Here is a 25,267-nt window from a genome sequence, read left to right on the forward strand (position 1 = left end):
TCAGTTTGTTAAAGATAATCAAATGAGATTGAACTTTGGACTTTACAAACATAACAATGAGGAATGGGAGTCAGCTATTCAATTATAATCATTATTAAATTCTGCCAGAGATTAGATAAAAACATGAAGAGAGAGTGTGGAGAGAAAGATAAAACAGAAGATAAAAATGAATAAAACGCTGGGTCCAGTGAGAAGACGAGAAGAAACTAGGAGTGACATACACGACACATGAGAGTAAAACTAACCAGACACAGTGTAAGAGTGTGTGTGAGAGAGAAACAGAGAGAGAGAGAGAGACTGAGAGAAAGTGAGTGAGAGACTAGTGTGAGAGACAGACTGAATGAGAGAGAGTGTGGGAGTGAGTGACAGCATGAGAGTGTGAGTGAGAGAGTGAATTAGAGAGTGAGCGAGAGAGTGAATAAGAGAGTGAGCGAGAGAGTGAGTGATAGAGTGAGCGAGAGAGTGAATGAGAGTGAGCGAGAGAGTGAGCGAGAGAGTGAGTGAGAGTGTGAATGAGAGTGTGAGCGAGAGAGTGAATAAGAGTGTGAGCGAGAGAGTGAATAAGAGTGTGAGCGAGAGAGTGAGCAAGAGTGTGAGCGAGAGAGTGAATTAGAGAGTGAGCGACAGAGTGAATGAGAGAGTGAGCGAGAGAGTGAATAAGAGAGTGAGTGAGAGAGTGAATGAGAGAGTGAGCGAGAGAGTGAATGAGAGTGAGCGAGAGAGTGAGTGATAGAGTGAGTGAGAGAGAGTGAGAGTGAGCGAGAGAGTGAGTGAGAGTGTGAGAGTGTGAGCGAGAGAGTGTCACTGTGTGTGTCACTGTGTGCATTACTCTGTGTGTCACTGTGTGTGTTACTCTGTGTGTCACTGTGTGTGTCACTGTGTGCATTACTTTGTGTGTCACTGTGTGTGTCACTGTGTGTGTTACTCTGTGTGTCACTGTGTGTGTCACTGTGTGTGTGCCACTGTGTGTGTCACTGTGTGCATTACTTTGTGTGTCACTGTGTGTGTCACTGTGTGTGTTACTCTGTGTGTCACTGTGTGTGTCACTGTGTGAGACTGTGTGCATTACTCTGTGTGTCACTGTGTGCATTACTCTGTGTGTCACAGTGTGTGTCACTGTGTGCATTACTTTGTGTGTCACTGTGTGTGTCACTGTGTGCGTTACTCTGTGTCACTGTGTGTGTCACTGTGTGTGTTACTCTGTGTGTCACTGTGTGCATTACTCTGTGTGTCACTGTGTGTGTCACTGTGTGCATTACTCTGTGTGTCACTGTGTGTGGTCACTGTGTGTGTTACTCTGTGTGTCATTGTGTGTGTCACTGTGTGCATTACTCTGTGTGTCACTGTGTGTGTCACTGTGTGTGTTACTCTGTGTGTCACTGTGTGTGTCACTGTGTGCATTACTTTGTGTGTCACTGTGTGTGTCACTGTGTGTGTTACTCTGTGTGTCACTGTGGGTGTCACTGTGTGTGTTACTTTGTGTGTCACTGTGTGTGTTACTCTGTGTGTCACTGTGTGTGTCACTGTGTGTGTTACTCTGTGTGTCACTGTGGGTGTCACTGTGTGTGTCACTGTGTGTGTTACTGTGTGTGTCACTGTGTGCATTACTCTGTGTGTCACTGTGTGTGTTACTGTGTGTGTTACTCTGTGTGTCACTGTGGGTGTCACTGTGTGTGTCACTGTGTGTGTTACTGTGTGTGTCAATGTGTGTGTCACTGTGTGTGTTACTCTGTGTGTCACTGTGTGTGTCACTGTGTGCATTACTCTGTGTGTCACCGTGTGTGTCACCGTGTGTGTCACTGTGTGTCACTGTGTGTGTCACTGTGTGCGTTACTCTGTGTGTCACTGTGTGTGCCACTGTGTGTGTCACTGTGTGTGTCACTGTATGCATTACTCTGTGTGTCACTGTATGTGTCACTGTGTGTGTTACTCTGTGTGTCACTGTGGGTGTCACTGTGTGTGTCACTGTGTGTGTTACTGTGTGTGTCAATGTGTGTGTCACTGTGTGCGTTACTCTGTGTGTCACTGTGTGCATTACTCTGTGTGTCACTGTGTGTGTTACTGTGTGTGTTACTCTGTGTGTCACTGTGTGTGTTACTGTGTGTGTCAATGTGTGTGTTACTGTGTGTGTCAATGTGTGTGTGACTGTGTGCGTTACTCTGTGTGTCACTGTGTGTGTCAATGTGTGTGTCACTGTGTGCGTTACTCTGTGTGTCACTGTGTGCATTACTCTGTGTGTCACTGTGTGTGTCACTGTGTGTTACTCTGTGTGTCACTGTGTGCATTACTCTGTGTGTCACAGTGTGTGTTACTCTGTGTGTTACTGTGGGTGTCACTGTGTGTGTCACTGTGTGCATTACCCTGTGTGTCACTGTGTGTGTCACTGTGTGTGTGTCACTGTGTGTGCCACTCTGTGTGTCACTGTGTGTGTCACTGTGTGCATTACTCTGTGTGTCACCGTGTGTGTCACTGTGTGTGTCACTGTGTGTCACCGTGTGTGTCACAGTGTGTGTTACTCTGTGTGTCGATTTGGTCTGTGGGAGACAAGGTTTCCTAGTGTAAGATGGTCAGTCTGCTTCATGAAAGTCCTTATATATTGCTGAGTTCAGTGTTTTATCCACAATTTCACAAAGATCAACTGAGAATAAATTCCCAGCCCCAGCCTCAAGACCTTACGTTTAATCCTATGATTGAGATACCAAGAACAGAAGATAATCCTCAAAATGTTTAAAATCTCTGAGATTCACAGAATGACGCAGGAATTACAATCCACAAGGAAGCCATTCTGAATATCTGCTCCATGCTGCTTTTTTATTTCCATACAATCCTCCTCCTATTCCCTCTTCAGTCATTACTGTCCACCTCAACCACTCCCTGCATTCATTCTCATCGCTGCTTCACTGGTTTGTAGAATGCAGCCATCGCTAAGACTGTTTATTGCCCATCCTTAATTGCCCTGGAAGGGTGAAGCCTCCTCCTCCTCCAGTGAGTTGTTTAATTGTCCACCACCATTCACCAATGGATGGGGCAGGACTGCAGAGCTTAGATCTGATCCAATGGCTGTGGGCTCAGTTTGGTCTGTTTGTCACTTGCTGCTTGTGCTGTTTGGCAAGTGGTTGTCTGGTGGCTTCACCTTCAGGTCTGCTCCTGGCATGTCCTCCTGAACCCTCCATTCAGCGAGGGTTGATCCCCTGGTTTGATGGTAATGGGTGAGTGGGGGATATGCTGGGCCGTGAGGTTACAGATTGTGCTGGAGTACAGTCCTGCTGCTGTTGGTGGCCCACAGCGCCTCATGGATACCCAGCCTTGAGTTGCTAGACCTGTTTGAAGTCTGTCCCATTTAGTCTATATAAGAGGGTCCTAGACAACATGTAGAGATCTTTATTAAGATAAGCACCCATGGTGTTAGGGGTAAGGTCCAAGTGTGGGTAGAAGCTGGGCTGACTGGCAGAAAGCAGAGAGTGGAGATGAAAGGGTCTTCTCAGGGTGGCAGCCAGTGACAAGTGGTGTTCCACAAGGCTCTTACTTTATACATTAACAATCTAGATGAGGGAACTGAGGGCATTCTGGCTAAGTTTGCAGATGATACAAAGTTAGGTGGAGGGACAGATAGCGCTGAGGAGGTGGGGAGGCTGCAGGAGGATTTGGACAGATTAGGACAGTAGGCAAAGAAGTGGCAGATGGAGTACAATGTGGGAAAGTGTGAGGTCATGCAGTTTGGTGGGAAGAATCGAGGCATGGACTATTTTCTAAATGGGGAGAAAATTCAGAAGTCTGAGGTGCAAAGAGACTTGGGAGTTCTAGTCCAGGATTCTCTCACGGTAAACTTGCAGGTTGAGTCAGAATTTATGAAGGCAATTGCAATGATTGCATTTATTTTTAGAGGACTTGAATATAAAAGCAGGGATGTACTTCTGAGGTTCTATAAGGCTCTGGTCAGACTACATTTGGAATATTGTGTGCAGTTTTGAACCACATATCTCAGAAAGGATATATTGGCCCTGGAGCGTGTTCAGAGGAGGTTCATGAGAATGGTCCCAGGAATGAAACACTAACATATGAGGAACGTTTTAGGACTCTGGGTCTATACTTGATGGAGTTTAAAAGGATGGGGGGGAATCTAACGGAAACGTACAGAATACTGAATGGCCTGGACAGAGAGGATGTTGGGAAGTCGTTTTCATTGGGAGGAGAAACCAGGACCTGAGGATACGGCCTTGGAATAAAGGGAAGACCCTTTACAACAGAGATAAGGAGAAACTGCTTCAGCCAGAGAGTGGGGAATCTATAGAATTCATTACCACAAAAGGCTGTGGAGGCCAGGTCATTGAGTATATTTAAGACTGAGATAGATAGGTTCTTGAGCATCAAGGGGATCAAGGGTTACGGGAAGAAAGCAGTAGAATGGGGTTGAGAAACTTCTCAGCCATGATTGAATGGCAGAGCAGATTCAATGGGCTGAATGGCCTACTTTCTGCTCCTATGGTTTATGATCTTATAGCACAGTGATAGTTCCACACAACACGATGGAGGGTATTCTCAATGTGAAGGTAGGACTTTGTCTCCACAAGGACTGTGCGGTGGTCACTCTTACCGATACTGTCATGGACAGATACACCTGCAGCTGGCAGTTTGGTAAGGATGAGGTCAGGGATGTTTTTCCCTCTTGTTGGTTCCCTCACTACCTGCCGCAGACCCAGTCTGGCAGCGATGTCCTTCAGGACCCGACCAGCTCGATCAGTAATGCTGCTGCTGAGCTACACTTGGTGGGGGGACAGTGAAACCCCCAGCCCGAGGACATTCTGTGCCCCTGCCATCCTCAGTGCTTCCTCCAAGTGTTGTTCTACATGGAGGAGGATTGATTCATCAGCCGAGGGAGGAAGGTACGTGGTAATCAGCAGGAGGTTTCCTTGCCCATGTTTAACCTGAAGCCACGAGAATTCATGAGGTCTGGAGTCTATATTGAGGACTCCCTCAAATAAATCTTCGCCACTTCCCCATTCAATTGACTAGTGACCAGCATCTATTGGCAACTTCTGATTCTGTCTTTCTGACAAATGGAAACATTTTCTCTACATCCACCCAATCAGATCCTTTCACATTGTTAACATGCACTGCCTCACGCTGATCTTAAATCCTCTCTGTTGTAGGATGATCCTTATCAAACTTTCCTGAACCTTCTCCAGTTTCTCTACATTCTTTAACCATTGTTCACAATCAGCCAAGTGTGATATAAACAATAGTCAGGACAAGGATCATGGAAACTTTCCTGTCTTCAGTTCAATCCCTTGAGAAGCGAATTCTGTGGTTACATTAATTTAAGACTCTGTGGGAAATGGCCTGTTTCCACACAGCAGGGATTCTATGATTCTATAAAGACAGACTGCACTTCTCTAGCACCCAGTCCCGTATAGGAGAGCCCAGCGGGCTGCACTGCCAAAGGAATACTTTGGCCTCTGTTACAATGGATAAAACTCACCAACCGGTTTGTACAAACCAAGCCCCCACAAACAGCTACGAGCTCCCTCTGACAGTGCAGCACTCCCTCAGCACTGACCCTCCCACAGTGCAGCACTCACTCAGCACTGACCCTCCGACAGTGCAGCACACCCTCAGCACTGACCCTCCGACAGTGCGGCACTCCCTCAGCACTGACCCTCCGACAGTGCGGCACTCCGTCAGCACTGATCTCTGACACTGCAACACTCCCTCAGCACCGACCCTCCGACAGTGCAGCACTCCCTCAGCACTGACCCTCTGACAGTGCAGCACTCCCTCAGCACTGATCCTCCGACAGTGCAGTACTCCCTCAGCACTGACCCTCCAACAGTGCGGTGCTCCCTCAGCACTGACCCTCCGACATTGCGGCACTCCCTCAGCACTGACCCTCCAACAGTGTGCCACTCCCTCAGCACCGACCATCCGACAGTGTGGCACTCCCTCAGCACTGACCCCTCCGACACTGTGGCACTCCCTCAGCACTGACCCTCCAACACTGCGGCACTCCCTCAGCACTGACCCTCTGACAGTGCAGCACTCCCTCAGCACTGACCCTCCAACCATACGGCGCTCCCTCAGCACAGACCCTCCGACAGTGCGGTGCTCCCTCAGCACTGACCCTCTGACAGTGCAGCACTCCCGCAGCACTGACCCTCCGACAGTGCAGCACTCCCTCAGCACTGACCCTCCGACAGTGCGGCACACCCTCAGCATTGACCCTCCAACAGTGTGGCACTCCCTCAGCACTGACCCTCCGACACTGTGGCACTCCCTCAGCATTGACCCTTCAACCATACGGTGCTCCCTCAGCACTGACCCTCCGACAGTGCCCACTCACTCAGCACTGACCCTCCAACCATACGGCGCTCCCTCAGCACTGACCCTCCGACAGTGCCCACTCCCTCAGCACTGACTCTCTGACAGTGCAGCACTCCCTCAGCACTGACCCTCCAAACACTGCAGCACTCCCTCAGCACTGACCCTCCGACACTGCAGCACTCCCTCAGCACTGACCCTCCAACACTGCAGCACTCCCTCAGCACTGACCCTCCGACACTGCAGCACTCCCTCAGCACTGACCCTCCGACAGTGAGGCACTCCCTCAGCACTGACCCCCCCGACAGTGCGACACTCCCTCAGTACTGACCCCCTCGACAGTGCGGCACTCCCTCAGCACCGACCCTCCGACAGTGCAGCACTCCCTCAGCGCTGACCCTCCGACAGTGCGGCACTCCCTCAGCACTGACCCTCCAACAGTGCGGCACTCCCTCAGCACTGACCCTCCGACAGTGCGACACTCCCTCAGCACTGACCCTCCGACAGTGCGGCACTCCCTCAGCACTGACCCTCCGACAGTGCGGCACTCCCTCAGCACTGACCCTCCGACAGTGCAGCACTCCCGCAGCACTGACCCTCCAACAGTGCGGTGCTCCCTCAGCACTGACCCTCCGACAGTGCGGTACTCCCTCAGCACTGACCCTCCGACAGTGCGGTACTCCCGCAGCACTGACCCTCCGACAGTGCGGTGCTCCCTCAGCACTGATCCTCAGAGTGAGGTGTATTTTGGAATTGTAAGGAGGAACTGGAATTCTGTCAGAAGGCAGCGAGTGGTGGTCGATGGAAAATATTCAGCCTGGTGTCCGGTTACTAGTGGTGTGCCACAAGGATGTGTTTTGGGACCACTGCTGTTTGTCATTTTTATAAATGACTTAGGCACCAGCATAGGTGGATGGATTAGTAAATTTGCAGACGACACTAAGGTCGGTGGAGTAGTGGACAGTGTGGAAGAATGTTGCAGGTTGCAGGGGGACTTGGATAATCTGCAGGATTGGGCTGAGAGATGGTAAAATGGAGTTCAATGCAGCTAAATGTGAGGTGATTCACTTTGGGAAGGATAACAGGAAGGCAGAGTACTGGGTCGATGGAAAGATTCTTGATGGTGTGGATGTGCAGAGATCTTGGAGTACATGTACATTGATCTCTGAAGGTTGCCACCCAGGTGGATAGTGCTGTTAAGAAGGTATACAGTGTGTAAGGTTTTATTGGTAGAGGGATTGAGCTGCAATATCATGCTGCAACTGTACAAAACACTAGTGTGGCCTCACTTGGAATATTGTGTACAGTTCTGGTCGCATCATTACAGGAAGGATGTGGAAGCATTAGAAAAGGTGCAGAGGAGATTTACCAGGGTGTTATGCCTGGTCTGGAGGGAAGGTCTTATGAGGAAAGGCTGAGAGACTTGGGTCTGATCTCACTGGAGAGAAGAAGGCGGCTAAGGGGGGATTTGATAGAGACATACAAGATGATCAGAGGATTAGATAGGGTAGACAGTGAAAGTCTTTTTCCTCTGATGGTGACATCGGCGTGTATGAGGGGGCAAATTGAGGGGTGAGAGATTTAATACAGATGTCAGAGAGTGGTAAGGGTGTAAGATACCCTACCTGCTAATGTAGTTAACTCAGCCACATTAGGGAGATTTAAACAATCCTTGGATAAGCACATGGATGATGATGGGATTGTGTAGGGGGATGGGCTTAGAATAGTTCACAGGTTGGCACAACATCGAGGGCCGAAGGGCCTGTTCTGCGCTGTATTGTTCCGTGTTCTATGTACTATGTAACTCCCTCCCCTGTTGCTGAGGATAATACTCACGGAAATACTTGAGTGTCTCTTCGATCTGCTCCAGGCTGAGGCGGATGTTAATGTCCGGGGGCACCAGGGGGGTATCTAACCAGTCGTCGTGACTGTAACCGTACACAGTATCTGCTCGCAGTGTGTACCTGGGCAAACCCTCCTGCAACAGACTGAAGATCTCCACCTCCGGCACATTGTCACTGTAACACACATCTGTGGGAGGAAGAGCAGGACCCCATCAGCACAGGGAGGAGAGGGGGCAAACAGGAGGGAGAGGGAGAGCAAACAGGGAGGAGAGGGGGCAAACAGGAGGGAGAGGGAGAGCAAACAGGGAGGAGAGGGGGCAAACAGGAGGGAGAGGGAGAGCAAACAGGGAGGAGAGGGGGCAAACAGGAGGGAGAGGGAGAGCAAACAGGGAGGAGAGGGGGCAAACAGGAGGGAGAGGGGACAAACAGGAGGGAGAGGGAGAGCAAACAGGGAGGAGAGGGGGCAAACAGGGAGGAGAGGGGGCAAACAGGGAGGGAGAGGGGGCAAACAGGGAGGGAGAGGGGGCAAACAGGGAGGGAGAGGGGGCAAACAGGGAGGAGAGGGGGCAAACAGGGAGGAGAGGGGGCAAACAGGGAGGAGAGGGGGCAAACAGGAGGGAGAGGGAGAGCAAACAGGGAGGAGAGGGGGCAAACAGGGAGGGAGAGGGGGCAAACAGGGAGGAGAGGGGGCAAACAGGGAGGAGAGGGGGCAAACAGGGAGGAGAGGGGACAAACAGGGAGGAGAGGGGGCAAACAGGGAGGAGGGGGGGAAACAGGGAGGAGAGGGGGCAAACAGGGAGGAGAGGGGACAAACAGGGAGGAGAGGGGGCAAACAGGGAGGAGAGGGGGCAAACAGGGAGGAGAGGGGGCAAACAGGAGGGAGAGGGGGCAAACAGGGAGGAGAGGGGGCAAACAGGGAGGAGAGGGGGCAAACAGGGAGGGAGAGGGGGCAAACAGGGAGGAGAGGGGGCAAACAGGGAGGAGAGGGGACAAACAGGGAGGAGAGGGGGCAAACAGGGAGGAGAGGGGGCAAACAGGGAGGAGAGGGGGCAAACAGGAGGGAGAGGGAGAGCAAACAGGAGGGAGAGGGGACAAACAGGGAGGAGAGGGGGCAAACAGGGAGGAGAGGGGGCAAACAGGAGGGAGAGGGAGAGCAAACAGGAGGGAGAGGGGACAAACAGGGAGGAGAGGGGGCAAACAGGGAGGAGAGGGGGCAAACAGGAGGGAGAGGGGGCAAACAGGAGGGAGAGGGGACAAACAGGGAGGAGAGGGGACAAACAGGGAGGAGAGGGGGCAAACAGGGAGGAGAGGGGGCAAACAGGAGGGAGAGGGGGCAAACAGGGAGGAGAGGGGACAAACAGGAGGGAGAGGGGGCAAACAGGGAGGAGAGGGGGCAAACAGGAGGGAGAGGGGGCAAACAGGAGGGAGAGGGGGCAAACAGGGAGGAGAGGGGGCAAACAGGAGGGAGAGGGGGCAAACAGGGAGGAGAGGGGGCAAACAGGAGGGAGAGGGGGCAAACAGGGAGGAGAGGGGGCAAACAGGAGGGAGAGGGGGCAAACAGGGAGGAGAGGGGGCAAACAGGGAGGAGAGGGGGCAAACAGGGAGGAGAGGGGGCAAACAGGAGGGAGAGGGGGCAAACAGGGAGGAGAGGGGGCAAACAGGAGGGAGAGGGGGCAAACAGGGAGGAGAGGGGGCAAACAGGAGGGAGAGGGGGCAAACAGGGAGGAGAGGGGGCAAACAGGAGGGAGAGGGAGAGCAAACAGGGAGGAGAGGGGGCAAACAGGAGGGAGAGGGAGAGCAAACAGGGAGGAGAGGGGGCAAACAGGAGGGAGAGGGAGAGCAAACAGGTGGAGGGTGGGCATGGAAAAGCAGTGGGAGAGAGGGGAGTGTGGATAAGTGGGGGGGGGGTTGGAAGGGGATTAAAGGGAGGGGTGTGGAATGTGCGGTGGAAGGGGTTGGGGGTTGGAGCAGTACATGTGCGGTTGGAGGGGAGGCAGATGTCACCATGAGGCTGTATGGGATTGGCCAGCAGCCAATAATGAAACAGTGAGGAATATTAGAACTGTTCTCACTCTTCACAGCTGGTCCAGCTGATAGCTCCCGTCCCAGAACATAAATAATTCTGAATAAACCAGGAGATGAGAGTAAAAACCAGTTCGGTCTGTGTGTTCCATAAAGTGACATTCGAATAAATCAGCATGTACGTATCTGTCTGTGCATCTGTGTGTGTGTGTGTGTGTGTGTGTGTGTGTGTGCGCATGTGCGTGTGTGTGTGTGCGCATGTGCGTGTGTGTGTGCGTGCGTGTGTGTGTGTGTGTGTGTGTGCGTGTGTGTGTGCCTGAGTGTGTCTTTGTGTGTAAGCGTGTAAGAGTGTGTCTGAGTGCATGTGTGTCTCTGAGTGTCTGCGTCTGTGCGTCTCAGTGTGTGCGTGTGGGTGTGTGGCTGAGTTTGTGCACGTTTGAATGTGTGTGTGTCTCTGTGTGTGTCTCAGTCTGTGTGAGTGTGTGTGTGTGTATCTGAGTTTGTCCTCTGATATCAGAAAGACTCAACAGACAATCAAGGTATTTTTCAATGTATAATTTCAGTTACATCACACTGTAAACTTTTGCTATAAATTCTGTGCCTTAGATTTGTGCCCTCCACAACCACCTGATTAAGGAGCGTCACTCCGAAAGCTAGTGCTTCTGATTAAACCCTGGTGGACTATAACCTGGTGTGGTGTGATTTTTAACTCTGGTATCAGTGAACCATTCTCACAGTTGTGCACTTTCTTTCACCAATCTGTTGAATCGAAGCCACTATTTGAAACAAACAATAAACAATGGGAAAGTTCCTAACGGTCGCACATGGATTAGGGACCTGTGCAGCCAAACTCCCCCAAGGCTGGAATTGGACAAGAGCCGGGACCCCCCAGGGTGGTACAGATGGACAAAGGTCAGAGACGTAGAGGGAAGAGACCATCAAGTGACTTAAAACTGAGGAGAGCACATGAACTGTTTCCAGTGGTTAGCACTGCTGCCTCACAGCACCAGGGAGCCGGGTTCGATTCCAGCCTCAGGTGACTGTCTGTGTGGAGTTTGCACATTCTCCCCGTGTCTGTGTGGGTTTCCTCCGGGTGCTCCGGTTTCCTCCCACAGTCCAAAGATGTGTAGGTCAGGGTGAATTAGTGATGGAAAATTGCCCATGGTGTTCAGGGATATGTGGGTTAGATGCATTAGTCAGGAGCAAATATAGGATAATAGGTTAAAGGAATGGGTCTGGGTGGGTTACCCTTCAGAGGGTCAGTGTGGACTTGTTGGGCCGAAGGGTCTGTTTCCACACTGTAGGGATTCTATTCTCTCTCTTGTTATTTGCAAACATAAAATTCAAGGGTCAAAGGCTGTAATTAGGATCCCCACCTCCCCTCCCCCAGCCCCACGTGGGAATAAACTGTGTGCTAGTATTTCCATTCCTCAAAAGCTCTTCTCCTTTAATAATCAAAGCTGTTTTTGAAAAGCTTTTTGAAGTCTCTCATTCTGCAGCTAATCAGAACCCAATGTGTTCCCTAATGGGATTCGCACAGCATGGTGCATCTGCTCCCTCTTGTGGCAAAGACCCTATACAGCAAGCTGAGGCCAGGTTCAGTCATGGACAATGAGAGGACAAGGGAGTGTGGAGGACAGGGTACAGGGAGTATGCACTGAGGCAAATTCTCCTCCTTCCAATTGCAGCTGCGGGTTTGTCTCTTAGTCACTTGAAAAGCAACATGGAACATTCATTTAAAATCTTAATTGAAAGATATCACTTCTGACAGTGCAGTACTCCCACAGAACCCTCCCCCCCCCCCCCCCCACACAAACACAGGTACAGACAGATACACATGTGTACACTCACACGCACATAGACAGACACACACAATTCCTGTACATCCTTCAGTGGTGCTCTGACCCACCCACAGAGGGCACTATGGTACTTTGAACATTGATGTGAAGGAGCTGGTGTGGGACTGGGGTCGACAAGTTAAAAATCACACAACACCAGGTTATAATAAAGCCTGATGAAGGGCCTTTGCCCGAAACGTCGATTTCGCTGCTCGTTGGATGCTGCCTGAACTGCTGTGCTCTTCCAGCACCACTAATCCAGTATTTGGTTTTCAGCATCTGCAGTCATTGTTTTTATCTTTATAATCCAACAGGTTTAATTGGAAGCACTAGCTTTTGGTACATTGCTCTTTTACCAGATAGCTGTGGGACTGCATCATGAGACACAGAATATAGCAAAAGATTACAGTGTCATGCAACTGAAATGATGTATTGAAGTGACATTTCAGCTGCATGACACTGTAATCCTTTTGCTATAAATTCTGTTTCTTATGATTCTGCTCCACAACCACCTGATGAAGGAGCAGCACTCTGAAAGCGAGTGCTTCCAAATAAATCTGTTGGACTATAACCTGGTGCTGTGTGATTTGTAACTTTGAACATTGGCACTGAGTGTGATTATTGCTTCCTGTATTAAACCGATAGGATGCTGTCATTGTGGGATACAGGCCCCTCCCCTGGACCTGGAGACAATGAGGGAGGGAATCACCTCATCATTCTCCAAACTAACCTCCTCAGCCCGGGCTGTTGTAGCAGAGTGTATCCAGTGAGCCACAGCGCTGACCAATTTACAGAAACACACAGGACCAGGGTAGGCAGTACCCTCTCTCCAGTTGTGGCTGGGCCCTAGTTGCCTGTCCCTAGTTGCCCCTTGAGAAGGTGGGGGTGAGCTGCCTTCTTGATCTACTGCAGTCCATGTGCCGTGGGTAGACCCACAATGTCCTTTAGGGACGGAATTCCAGGATTCTGACCCAGCGACACTGAAGGATATATTTCCAAGTCAGGATGGGGAGGGGTTTGGAGAGGAACTTGCAGGGGGAGGTGTTCCTATGTACCAGCTGCCCTTTCCTTCTGGATGATGGTGATCATGAACATGGAAGGATCAGTTTGACGATCTGTGTAGATGGTACACACTGCTATGACTTTCATAGTTCCATTGTAATGGAAGCAGGAGTAGGCCATTTGGCCCATCAAGCCTGCTCTGTCATTCATTAAGATCATGGCTGATCTATCCACTGTCTCAGCTCCTCCTACCCGCACTATCCCAATAACCCTGAATCCCCAACCATACAAATACCATCCAACTGGGTCTTGAATATATTTAATGAAGCTGCCTCGACTGCTTCCTTGGGGAGAAAATTCCATAGATTCACCAATCTCTGGGAAAAGCAGTTCCTCCTCATCTCTGTCCTAAATCTACTCCTCCTAATCTCGAGGCAATTTCCTCTTGTCCTAGTCTCACCCACCAGCAGAAACAACTTACCTGCCTCTGTTTTTTTCTGTCCCCTTTCATAGTTTTATTGTTTCTGTAAGATCCCCCTTATTCTTCTAAATTCTAGCGAGTATTGTCCCAGGTGGCTCAACCTCCCCTCACAGGGTAACCTCCTCCGCTCCGGAATCAACCTGTAAACCTCCTCCTCACCACGTCCAAAGCCAGTGTATCCTTCCTCAAGTAAAGAGGCCAGGACTGGAAGCAATACTTCAGATGCAGCCTCACCATCACCTGATACAATTACAGCAGGACCTCCCGACTCTTCAATTCAATCCCTAAGGCAATGAAGGCCAATATTCTGTGTGCACACAGATTCCCTGTAGTTCCAGCAAATCAAGTTGTAGCGACTGAGAGTAGGTGGCAGAGGGGGTGGAGAGAGAGTGAAGGGGGTGGAGAGAGTGAAGGGGATGGATGGTGAAGGGGGTGGAGAGAGTGAAGGGGGTGGATGGTGAAGGGGATGGATGGTGAAGGGGTGGATGGTGAAGGGGTGGAGAGAGTGAAGGGGATGGATGGTAAAGGGGTGGATGGTGAAGTGGGTGGAGAGAGTGAAGGGGGTGGATGGTGAAGGGGTGGATGGTGAAGGGATGGATGGTGAAGGGGGTGGATGGTGAAGGGGGTGGATGGTGAAGGGGGTGGATGGTGAAGGGGTGGATAGTGAAGGGGTGGATGGTGAAGGGGATGGATGGTGAAGGGGGTGGATAGTGAAGGGGTGGATGGTGAACGGGTGGATGGTGAAGGGGTGGATGGTGAAGGGGTAGAGAGAGTGAAGGGGTGGATGGTGAAGTGATGGAGAGAGTGAAGGGGGTGGATGGTGAAGGGGGTGGAGAGAGTGAAGGGGTGGATGGTGAAGGGGATGGATGGTGAAGGGGGTGGATGGTGAAGGGGTGGATGGTGAAGGGGGTGGAGAGAGTGAAGGGGGTGGAGGGTGAAGGGGATGGATGGTGAAGGGGATGGAGAGAGTGAAGGGGGTGGATGGTGAAGGGGTGGATGGTGAAGGGGGTGGAGAGAGTGAAGGGGTGGATGGTGAAGGGGTGGAGAGAGTGAAGGGGATGAATGGTGAAGGGGATGGATGGTGAAGGGGTGGATGGTGAAGGGGGTGGATAGTGAAGGGGGTGGAGAGAGTGAAGGTGGTGGATGGTGAAGGGGTGGAGAGAGTGAAGGGGATGAATGGTGAAGGGGGTGGATAGTGAAGGGGTGGATGGTGAAGGGGGTGGAGAGTGTGAAGGGGATGAATGGTGAAGGGGGTGGATAGTGAAGGGGTGGATGGTGAAGGGGGTGGACAGAGTGAAGGGGCTGGATGGTGAAGGGGATGGAGAGAGTGAAGGGGATGGATGGTGAAGGGGTGGATGGTGAAGGGGATGGAGAGAGTGAAGGGGGTGGATGGTGAAGGGGTGGAGAGAGTGAAGGGGATGGATGGTAAAGGGGTGGATGGTGAAGTGGGTGGAGAGAGTGAAGGGGGTGGATGGTGAAGGGGTGGATGGTGAAGGGGGTGGAGAGAGTGAAGGGGATGGATGGTGAAGGGGTGGATGGTGAAGGGGGTGGAGAGAGTGAAGGGGTGGAGAGAGTGAAGGGGTGGATGGTGAAGGGGTGGATGGTGAAGGGGTGGATGGTGAAGGGGATGGAGAGAGTGAAGGGGATGGATGGTGAAGGGGGTGGATAGTGAAGGGGTGGATGGTGAAGGGGTGGATGGTGAAGGGGTGGATGGTGAAGGGGGTGGATAGTGAAGGGGTGGATGGTGAAGGGGTGGATGGTGAAGGGGGTGGAGAGAGTGAAGGGGGTGGATGGTGAAGGGGATGGAGAGAGTGAAGAGGATGGATGGTGAAGGGGTAGATGGTGAAGGGGATGGATGGTGAAGGGGGTGGATGGTGAAGGGGTGGATGGTGAAGGGGTGGAGAGAGTGAAGGGGATGGATGGTGAAGGGGTGGGTGGTGAAGGGGTGGAGAGAGTGAAGGGGATGGATGGTGAAGGGGTGGATGGTGAAGGGGGTGGAGAGAGTAAAGGGGATGGATGGTGAAGGGGATGGATGGTGAAGGGGGTGGATGGTGAAGGGGGTGGATGGTGAAGGGGATGGAGAGAGTGAAGGGGTGGATGGTGAAGGGGTGGATGGTGAAGGGATGGATGGTAAAGGGGGTGGATGGTGAAGGGGTAGAGAGAGTGAAGGGGGTGGATGGTGAAGGGGATGGAGAGAGTGAAGGGGATGGATGGTGAAGGGGGTGGATGGTGAAGGGGTGGATGGTGTAGGGGGTGGATGGTGAAGGGGATGGAGAGAGTGAAGGGGTGGATGGTGAAGGGGTGGATGGTGAAGGGATGGATGGTGAAGGGGGTGGATGGTGAAGGGGGTGGATGGTGAAGGGGTGGATGGTGAAGGGGATGGAGAGAGTGAAGGGGATGGATGGTGAAAGGGTGGGTGGTGAAGGGGTGGAGAGAGTGAAGGGTATGGATGGTGAAGGGGTGGATGGTGAAGGGGGTGGAGAGAGTAAAGGGGATGGATGGTGAAGGGGGTGGATGGTGAAGGGGGTGGATGGTGAAGGGGATGGAGAGAGTGAAGGGGTGGATGGTGAAGGGGTGGATGGTGAAGGGATGGATGGTGAAGGGGGTGGATGGTGAAGGGGTAGAGAGAGTGAAGGGGTTGGATGGTGAAGGGGTTGGATGGTGAAGGGGGTGGATGGTGAAGGGGGTGGATGGTGAAGGGGGTGGATGGAGAAGGGGATGGATGGTGAAGGGGGTGGATGGTGAAGGGGGTGGAGAGAGTGAAGGGGTGCATGGTGAAGGGGATGGAGAGAGTGAAGGGGTGGATGGTGAAGGGGTGGATGGTGAAGGGGATGGATGGTGAAGGGGGTGGAGAGAGTGAAGGGGGTGGATGGTGAAGGGGTGGATGGTGAAGGGGATGGATGGTGAAGGGGGTGGAGAGAGTGAAGGGGGTGGATGGTGAAGGGGTGGATGGTGAAGGGGTGGATGGTGAAGGGGGTGGAGAGAGTGAAGGGGGTGGATGGTGAAGGGGTGGATGGTGAAGGGGTGGATGGTGAAGGGGATGGATGGTGAAGGGGTGGATGGTGAAGGGGTGGAAAGAGTGAAGGGGATGGAAGGTGAAGGGGGTGGATGGTGAAGGGGGTGGATGGTGAAGGGGTGGAAAGAGTGAAGGGGATGGATGGTGAAGGGGTGGATGGTGAAGGGGGTGGATAGTGAAGGGGTGGATGGTGAAGGGGTGGATGGTGAAGGGGTGGAGAGAGTGAAGGGGATGGATGGTGAAGGGGTGGTGGTGAAGGGGTGGAGAGAGTGAAGAGGATGGATGGTGAAGGGGTGGATGGTGAAGGGGATGGATGGTGAAGGGGGTGGAGAGAGTGAAGGGGTGGATGGTGAAGGGGTAGAGAGAGTGAAGGGGTGGATGGTGAAGGGGGGGGACTGTGAAGGGGATGGATGGTGAAGGGGTGGATGGTGAAGGGGGTGGATGGTGAAGGGGGTGGAGAGAGTGAAGGGGTGGATGGTGAAGGGGTGGATGGTGAAGGGATGGATGGTGAAGGGGGTGGATGGTGAAGGGGGTGGAGAGAGTGAAGAGGGTGGATGGTGAAGGGGATGGAGAGAGTGAAGAGGATGGATGGTGAAGGGGTGGATGGTGAAGGGGTGGATGGTGAAGGGGTGGATGGTGAAGGGGGTGGATGGTGAAGGGGGTGGAGAGAGTGAAGGGGTGGATGGTGAAGGGGTGGATGGTGAAGGGATGGATGGTGAAGGGGTAGAGAGAGTGAAGGGGGTGGATGGTGAAGGGGGTGGATGGTGAAGGGGGTGGGCGGTGAAGGGGATGGATGGTGAAGGGGGTGGAGAGAGTGAAGGGGGTGGATGGTGAAGGGGATGGAGAGAGTGAAGAGGATGGATGGTGAAGGGGTAGATGGTGAAGGGGATGGATGGTGACGGGGGTGGATAGTGAAGGGGTGGATGGTGAAGGGGTGGATGGTGAAGGGGTGGAGAGAGTGAAGGGGATGGATGGTGAAGGGGGTGGATGGTGAAGGGGTGGAGAGAGTGAAGGGGATGGATGGTGAAGGGGTGGATGGTGAAGGATGTGGATAGTGAAGGGGTGGATGGTGAAGGGGTGGATGGTGAAGGGGTGGAGAGAGTGAAGGGGATGGATGGTGAAGGGGTGGGTGGTGAAGGGGTGGAGAGAGTGAAGGGGATGGATGGTGAAGGGGTGGATGGTGAAGGGGGTGGAGAGAGTAAAGGGGATGGATGGTGAAGGGGGTGGATGGTGAAGGGGGTGGATGGTGAAGGGGATGGAGAGAGTGAAGGGGTGGATGGTGAAGGGGTGGATGGTGAAGGGATGGATGGTGAAGGGGGTGGATGGTGAAGGGGTAGAGAGAGTGAAGGGGGTGGATGGTGAAGGGGGTGGATGGTGAAGGGGGTGGACGGTGAAGGGGATGGATGGTGAAGGGGTGGATGGTGAAGGGGGTGTATGGTGAAGGGGGTGGAGAGAGTGAAGGTGGTGGATCGTGAAGGGGTGGATGGTGAAGGGGATGGATGGTGAAGGGGTGGATGGTGAAGGGGGTGGAGAGAGTGAAGGGGGTGGATGGTGAAGGAGATGGAGAGAGTGAAGGGGATGGATGGTGAAGGGGTGGATGGTGAAGGGGTGGATGGTGAAGGGGTGGATGGTGAAGGGGTGGATGGTGAAGGGGGTGGATGGTGAAGGGGGTGGAGAGAGTGAAGGGGATGGAAGGTGAAGGGGGTGGATGGTGAAGGGGGTGGATGGTGAAGGGGTGGAAAGAGTGAAGGGGATGGATGGTGAAGGGGTGGATGGTGAAGGGGGTGGATAGTGAAGGGGTGGATGGTGAAGGGGTGGATGGTGAAGGGGTGGAGAGAGTGAAGGGGATGGATGGTGAAGGGGTGGATGGTGAAGGGGGTGGAGAGAGTGAAGGGGGTGGATGGTGAAGGGGATGGAGAGAGTGAAGGGGATGGATGGTGAAGGGGTGGATGGTGAAGGGGATGGATGGTGAAGGGGGTGGATGGTGAAGGGGTGGATAGTGAAGGGGTGGATGGTGAAGGGGATGGATGGTGAAGGGGGTGGATAGTGAAGGGGTGGATGGTGAAGGGGTGGATGGTGAAGGGGTGGATGGTGAAGGGGTAGAGAGAGTGAAGGGGTGGATGGTGAAGTGATGGAGAGAGTGAAGGGGGTGGATGGTGAAGGGGGTGGAGAGAGTGAAGGGGTGGATGGTGAAGGGGATGGATGGTGAAGGGGGTGGATGGTGAAGGGGTGGATGGTGAAGGGGGTGGAGAGAGTGAAGGGGGTGGAGGGTGAAGGGGATGGATGGTGAAGGGGATGGAGAGAGTGAAGGGGGTGGATGGTGAAGGGGTGGATGGTGAAGGGGGTGGAGAGAGTGAAGGGGTGGATGGTGAAGGGGTGGAGAGAGTGAAGGGGATGAATGGTGAAGGGGATGGATGGTGAAGGGGGTGGATGGTGAAGGGGGTGGATAGTGAAGGGGGTGGAGAGAGTGAAGGTGGTGGATGGTGAAGGGGTGGAGAGAGTGAAGGGGATGAATGGTGAAGGGGGTGGATAGTGAAGGGGTGGATGGTGAAGGGGGTGGAGAGTGTGAAGGGGATGAATGGTGAAGGGGGTGGATAGTGAAGGGGTGGATGGTGAAGGCGGTGGAGAGAGTGAAGGGGCTGGATGGTGAAGGGGATGGAGAGAGTGAAGGGGATGGATGGTGAAGGGATGGATGGTGAAGGGGATGGATGGTGAAGGGGGTGGAGAGAGTGAAGGTGGTGGATGGTGAAGGGGTGGATGGTGAAGGGGGTGGATGGTGAAGGGGGTGGATGGTGAAGGGGGTGGATAGTGAAGGGGTGGATGGTGAAGGGGTGGATGGTGAAGGGGTGGATGGTGAAGGGGTAGAGAGAGTGAAGGGGTGGATGGTGAAGTGGTGGAGACAGTGAAGGGGATGGAGAGAGTGAAGGGGGTGGATGGTTAAGGGGGTGGATGGTGAAGGGGGTGGAGAGAGTGAAGGGGTGGATGGTGAAGGGGGTGGATGGTGAAGGGGGTGGATGGTGAAGGGGTGGATGGTGAAGGGGTGGAGAGAGTGAAGGGGATGGATGGTAAAGGGGTGGATGGTGAAGGGAGTGGAGAGAGTGAAGGGGATGGATGGTGAAGGGGTGGATGGTGAAGGGGGTGGATAGTGAAGGGGTGGATGGTGAAGGGGTGGATGGTGAAGTGGTGGAGAGAGTGAAGGGGTGGATGGTGAAGGGGTGGATGGTGAAGGGGGTGGAGAGAGTAAAGGGGATGGATGGTGAAGGGGGTGGATGGTGAAGGGGGTGGATGGTGAAGGGGTGGATGGTGAAGGGGGTGGATGGTGAAGGGGTCTATGGTGAAGGGGGTGGAGAGAGTGAGGGGGTGGATGGTGAAGGGATGGATGGTGAAGGGATGGATGGTGAAGGGGTGGATGGTGAAGTGGTGGAGAGAGTGAAGGGGATGGATGGTGAAGGGGTGGATGGTGAAGGAATGGATGGTGAAGGGATGGATGGTGAAGGGGTGGATGGTGAAGTGGTGGAGAGAGTGAAGGGGATGGATGGTGAAGGGGTGGATGGTGAAGGGATGGATGGTGAAGGGATGGATGGTGAAGGGGGTGGAGAGAGTGAAGGGGATGGATGGTGAAGGGATGGCTGGTGAAGGGGGTGGAGAGAGTAAAGGGGATGGATGGTGAAGGGGGTGGATGGTGAAGGGGGTGGATGGTGAAGGGGTGGATGGTGAAGGGGGTGGAGAGAGTAAAGGGGGTGGATGGTGAAGGGGTGGATGGTGAAGGGGTGGATGGTGAAGGGGGTGGATGGTGAAGGGGTAGAGAGAGTGAAGGGGGTGGATGGTGAAGGGGTAGAGAGAGTGAAGGGGGTGGAGAGAGTGAAGGGGGTGGATGGTGAAGGGGGTGGATGGTGAAGGGGTGTATGGTGAAGGGGGTGGAGAGAGTGAAGGGGGTGGTTAGTGAAGAGGATGGATGGTGAAGGAGTGGATGGTGAAGGGGTGGATGGTGAAGGGGGTGGAGAGAGTGAAGGGGGTGGATGGTGAAGGGGTGGATGGTGAAGGGGGTGGAGAGAGTGAAGGGGGTGGATGGTGAAGGGGTGGATGGTGAAGGGGTGGATGGTGAAGGGGTGGATGGTGAAGGGGATGGAGAGAGTGAAGGGGATGGATGGTGAAGGGGTGGATGGTGAAGGGGTGGATGGTGAAGCGGTGGAGAGAGTGAAGGGGATAGATGGTGAAGGGGATGGATGGTGAAGGGGTGGATGGTGAAGGGGGTGGATGGTGAAGGGGGTGGAGAGAGTGAAGGGGATGGATGGTGAAGGGGTGGATGGTGAAGGGGGTGGAGAGAGTGAAGGGGGTGGATGGTGAAGGGGATGGAGAGAGTGAAGGGGATGGATGGTGAAGGGGTGGATGGTGAAGGAGATGGATGGTGAAGGGGGTGGATGGTGAAGGGGGTGGATGGTGAAGCGGTGGAGAGAGTGAAGGGGATGGATGGTGAAGGGGATGGATGGTGAAGGGGTGGATGGTGAAGGGGGTGGATGGTGAAGGGGGTGGAGAGAGTGAAGGGGATGGATGGTGAAGGGGTGGATGGTGAAGGGGGTGGAGAGAGTGAAGGGGGTGGATGGTGAAGGGGATGGAGAGAGTGAAGGGGATGGATGGTGAAGGGGTGGATGGTGAAGGGGGTGGATGGTGAAGGGGGTGGATAGTGAAGGGGTGGATGGTGAAGGGGTGGATGGTGAAGGGGTGGATGGTGAAGGGGTGGATGGTGAAGGGGTGGAAAGAGTGAAGGGGATGGAAGGTGAAGGGGGTGGATGGTGAAGGGGTGGATGGTGAAGGGATGGATGGTGAAGGGGGTGGATGGTGAAGGGGGTGGAGAGAGTGAAGAGGGTGGATGGTGAAGGGGATGGAGAGAGTGAAGAGGATGGATGGTGAAGGGGTGGATGGTGAAGGGGTGGATGGTGAAGGGGTGGATGGTGAAGGGGGTGGATGGTGAAGGGGGTGGAGAGAGTGAAGGGGTGGATGGTGAAGGGGTGGATGGTGAAGGGATGGATGGTGAAGGGGTGGATGGTGAAGGGGTAGAGAGAGTGAAGGGGGTGGATGGTGAAGGGGGTGGATGGTGAAGGGGGTGGACGGTGAAGCGGATGAATGGTGAAGGGGGTGGAGAGAGTGAATGGGGTGGATGGTGAAGGGGATGGAGAGAGTGAAGAGGATGGATGGTGAAGGGGTAGATGGTGAAGGGGTGGATGGTGAAGGGGTGGATGGTGAAGGGGTGGAGAGAGTGAAGGGGATGGATGGTGAATGGGGTGGATGGTGAAGGGGGTGGATGGTGAAGGGGTGGAGAGAGTGAAGGGGATGGATGGTGAAGGGGTGGATGGTGAAGGATGTGGATAGTGAAGGGGTGGATGGTGAAGGGGTGGATGGTGAAGGGGTGGAGAGAGTGAAGGGGATGGATGGTGAAGGGGTGGGTGGTGAAGGGGTGGAGAGAGTAAAGGGGATGGATGGTGAAGGGGGTGGATGGTGAAGGGGGTGGATGGTGAAGGGGGTGGATGGTGAAGGGGATGGAGAGAGTGAAGGGGTGGATGGTGAAGGGGTGGATGGTGAAGGGATGGATGGTGAAGGGGGTGGATGGTGAAGGGGTAGAGAGAGTGAAGGGGGTGGATGGTGAAGGGGGTGGATGGTGAAGGGGGTGGACGGTGAAGGGGATGGATGGTGAAGGGGTGTATGGTGAAGGGGGTGTATGGTGAAGGGGGTGGAGAGAGTGAAGGGGGTGGATCGTGAAGGGGTGGATGGTGAAGGGGATGGATGGTGAAGGGGTGGATGGTGAAGGGGTGGAGAGAGTGAAGGGGGTGGATGGTGAAGGAGATGGAGAGAGTGAAGGGGATGGATGGTGAAGGGGTGGATGGTGAAGGGGTGGATGGTGAAGGGGTGGATGGTGAAGGGGTGGATGGTGAAGGGGGTGGATGGTGAAGGGGGTGGAGAGAGTGAAGGGGATGGATGGTGAAGGGGATGGATGGTGAAGGGGGTGGATGGTGAAGGGGTGGATAGTGAAGGGGTGGATGGTGAAGGGGATGGATGGTGAAGGGGGTGGATAGTGAAGGGGTGGATGGTGAACGGGTGGATGGTGAAGGGGTGGATGGTGAAGGGGTAGAGAGAGTGAAGGGGTGGATGGTGAAGTGATGGAGAGAGTGAAGGGGGTGGATGGTGAAGGGGGTGGAGAGAGTGAAGGGGTGGATGGTGAAGGGGATGGATGGTGAAGGGGGTGGATGGTGAAGGGGTGGATGGTGAAGGGGGTGGAGAGAGTGAAGGGGGTGGAGGGTGAAGGGGTGGATGGTGAAGGGGGTGGAGAGAGTGAAGGGGTGGATGGTGAAGGGGTGGAGAGAGTGAAGGGGATGAATGGTGAAGGGGATGGATGGTGAAGGGGTGGATGGTGAAGGGGGTGGAGAGAGTGAAGGGGCTGGATGGTGAAGGGGATGGAGAGAGTGAAGGGGATGGATGGTGAAGGGGTGGATGGTGAAGGGGATGGATGGTGAAGGGGGTGGAGAGAGTGAAGGTGGTGGATGGTGAAGGGGTGGAGAGAGTGAAGGGGATGAATGGTGAAGGGGGTGGATAGTGAAGGGGTGGATGGTGAAGGGGGTGGAGAGAGTGAAGGGGCTGGATGGTGAAGGGGATGGAGAGAGTGAAGGGGATGGATGGTGAAGGGGTGGATGGTGAAGGGGATGGATGGTGAAGGGGGTGGAGAGAGTGAAGGTGGTGGATGGTGAAGGTGGTGGATGGTAAAGGGGTGGATGGTGAAGGGGATGGAGAGAGTGAAGGGGATGGATGGTGAAGGGGTGGATGGTGAAGGGGATGGATGGTGAAGGGGGTGGATGGTGAAGGGGGTGGATAGTGAAGGGGTGGATGGTGAAGGGGTGGATGGTGAAGGGGTGGATGGTGAAGGGGTAGAGAGAGTGAAGGGGTGGATGGTGAAGTGGTGGAGAGAGTGAAGGGGATGGAGAGAGTGAAGGGGGTGGATGGTTAAGGGGGTGGATGGTGAAGGGGGTGGAGAGAGTGAAGGGGTGGATGGTGAAGGGGGTGGATGGTGAAGGGGGTGGATGGTGAAGGGGTGGATGGTGAAGGGGTGGAGAGAGTGAAGGGGATGGATGGTAAAGGGGTGGATGGTGAAGGGGGTGGAGAGAGTGAAGGGGATGGATGGTGAAGGGGTGGATGGTGAAGGGGGTGGATAGTGAAGGGGTGGATGGTGAAGGGGGTGGAGAGAGTGAAGGGGATGGATGGTGAAGGGGTGGATGGTGAAGGGGGTGGAGAGAGTAAAGGGGATGGATGGTGAAGGGGGTGGATGGTGAAGGGGGTGGATGGTGAAGGGGTGGATGGTGAAGGGGGTGGATGGTGAAGGGGTCTATGGTGAAGGGGGTGGAGAGAGTGAAGGGGTGGATGGTGAAGGGGTGGATGGTGAAGGGATGGATGGTGAAGGGGGTGGATGGTGAAGGGGTAGAGAGAGTGAAGGGGGTGGAGAGAGTGAAGGGGGTGGATGGTGAATGGGGTGCATGGTGAAGGGGTGTATGGTGAAGGGGATGGAGAGAGTGAAGGGGGTGGATGGTGAAGGGGGTGGATGGTGAAGGGGGTGGACGGTGAAGGGGATGGATGGTGAAGGGAGTGGAGGGAGTGAAGGGGGTGGATGGTGAAGGGGATGGAGAGAGTGAAGGGGATGGATGGTGAAGGGGTGGATGGTGAAGGCGTGGATGGTGAAGGGGGTGGAGAGAGTGAAGGGGATGGATGGTGAAGGGGTGGATGGTGAAGGGGGTGGATGGTGAAGGGGGTGGAGAGAGTGAAGGGGATGGATTGTGAAGGGGTGGATAGTGAAGGGGTGGATGGTGAAGGGGTGGATGGTGAAGGGGAGGATGGTGAAGGGGTAGAGAGAGTGAAGGGGTGGATGGTGAAGGGGGTGGATGGTGAAGGGGGTGGAGAGAGTGAAGTGGTGGATGGTGAAGGGGGTGGATGGTGAAGGGGTGGATGGTGAAGGGCTGGAGAGAGTGAAGGGGATAGATGGTGAAGGGGTGGATGGTGAAGGGGTGGATGGTGAAGGGGTGGAGAGAGTGAAGGGGATGGATGGTGAAGGGGTGGATGGTGAAGGGGTAGAGAGAGTGAAGGGATGGATGGTGAAGGGATGGATGGTGAAGGGGTGGATGGTGAAGGGGTGGATGGTGAAGGGATGGATGGTGAAGGGGTGGATGGTGAAGGGGTGGATGGTGAAGGGATGGATGGTGAAGGGATGGATGGTGAAGGGGTAGAGAGAGTGAAGGGGGTGGAGAGAGTGAAGGGGGTGGATGGTGAAGGGGTGGATGGTGAAGGGGTGGATGGTGAAGGGGTGGATGGTGAAGGGATGGATGGTGAAGGGGTGGATGGTGAAGGGGTGGATGGTGAAGGGGTGGATGGTGAAGTGGTGGAGAGAGTGAAGGGGATGGATGGTGAAGGGGTGGATGGTGAAGGGATGGATGGTGAAGGGATGGATGGTCAAGGGGGTGGAGAGAGTGAAGGGGATGGATGGTGAAGGGATGGCTGGTGAAGGGGGTGGAGAGAGTAAAGGGGATGGATGGTGAAGGGGGTGGATGGTGAAGGGGGTGGATGGTGAAGCGGTGGATGGTGAAGGGGGTGGAGAGAGTGAAGGGGATGGATGGTGAAGGGGTGGATGGTGAAGGGATGGATGGTGAAGGGATGGATGGTCAAGGGGGTGGAGAGAGTGAAGGGGATGGATGGTGAAGGGATGGCTGGTGAA

Source organism: Chiloscyllium punctatum, chromosome 42 (assembly GCF_047496795.1).
Source record: "Chiloscyllium punctatum isolate Juve2018m chromosome 42, sChiPun1.3, whole genome shotgun sequence".
NCBI lineage: Eukaryota > Metazoa > Chordata > Chondrichthyes > Orectolobiformes > Hemiscylliidae > Chiloscyllium > Chiloscyllium punctatum.